Raw genomic sequence first — 1,887 nt, forward strand, 5'->3', positions numbered from 1 at the left:
TCTATCATTGCCAGCCCAACAAACCAGACCAGGCTAAGAAACCAATGCCATATAGGTCAGGACTACCTTTGCTGTAACAGTTATAGTAACAAAAGTTTGCAAACCTGAATGTGCATCCCCCTCCCTCCCTTTTATCTTTGGGTGAACTAGGAGGAAATTATCTGACATGTTTCCTTGAGTTGTTTTCTTGGCCTGGGCTCAAGCTCCTCTTATCTCTCACTGTGGCCATGATAGTATCTTTTCCTACTGTACTTCAAAGCCATTCCCTATGCCCCTTACAGGTATTGATAGCAACAGCAGCATCATTCATAAACTCTTCTGATACAGATACTTTTACATTGGAATGTACATCTTTTTACCTGATTTTTTTTTGGACCTGACCTAATAATTTTAGATTGTTTGTGGCATGTTCTAGAACAGTGATTTTCAACCTTCCCAATGCTGTGACCCCTTAATATAGTTCCTCTTGTTATGGTGACCCCCAACCATAGAGGAGCGGTGTCTCGGTTCCTAAGACCATCGAAAATATGTGTTTAGGATTTCTTAGACACTTTTAGAATGTTTTTTTTAAAAAAGTTTTTTTGTTAATTAATAATTCATTATGATAATAATAATAATAATAATGAAGTAATAATCTCAATTAGTAAAAATAATTTGGATATAAACTGTAAATTGCGACCTGGGGAAAAGATTTATCAATTCCACTAATATATTTTTGTTTAGATTTTATTATAAAGATGTAATTTTTCTTGGGTTGGTGAGGAGGAGATGTGATATAAATGACAAAAAAAATCTTTTTTTCTTTTTTTTTCTTTAGATAACTATAATAACAAAATGTTAATGGATAATGTTTAATGATTTTTATATGTCTTGGCATTGGTAAAAGCAATTAGATATAAGCCTTAGATAGTGAGTTGGAAAAAAAAGGGAATATGCTATAAAAGGGTAATTATTGGAGGTTTATAGGAATAGCTAATGAATGCCAGTAGATGGTTGTGTCTTCAAGTGCAAATGATTCTAGATAAAAGCATATTTAAATAATTACAGCTAAATGAGAATGATGGTATATTGATGGTAAACTACATAAAGATCTTCGATTTTAAAATGTAAATTAAAAATATGAAGGATGTATAGTAACGCATGAAATTCATTTGTAACCAATCAACATGCTTTCTACAAGATGTAATGAAGAATGTTTTTTTGTATTTTTGTTTAATTAAAACAATAAAAAAATTTCAAAAAAAAAGAAAATATGTGTTTTCCGATGGTCTTAGGTGACCCCTGTGAAAGGGTCATTCGACCCCCAAAGGGGTCCCGACCCACAGGTTGAGAACCGCTGTTCTAGAAGGAAAGGGAAACAATGAGACACAATTTCCTATTATGTGAAACAGGTGTAAGTCAGCATCAGGATACTAGATACAGGTAGTCATATGACCACAATTGAGCCAAAAAAAATTGTTGCTAAGCGAAACATTTGTTAAGTGAGTTTTGCCCATTTTATTACCTTTCTTGCTACATTTGTTAAGTGAATCGCCAAAGTTGTTAAGCTAGTAACACTGTTGTTAAGTGAATCTGACTTTCCCTTTGACTCTGCTTGTCAGAAGGTGGCAAAGAGGAATCATATGACCCTGGAACAATGCAACCGTCATAAATGTGAGCCAGTTCCCAATCATCTTAATTTCGATCACGTGACCATGGGGATGCGGCAATGGTCCTAAGGGTGGAAAATAGTCATGTCACTTTTTTCAGTGCTGTTGTAACTTCAGACAGTCTCTAAATGAACTGTTGTAATCCGAGGACTACCGGTACTTTAGTATATAGCAGAGTTTTTCAACCTGGACAACTTTAAGAGAGATGGGAGTTAGAAGTCTATCCCTCTAAAAGCTG

Source organism: Natrix helvetica, assembly GCF_964273705.1.
Source record: "Natrix helvetica genome assembly, chromosome: Z".
Taxonomy (NCBI): Eukaryota; Metazoa; Chordata; class Lepidosauria; order Squamata; family Natricidae; genus Natrix; species Natrix helvetica.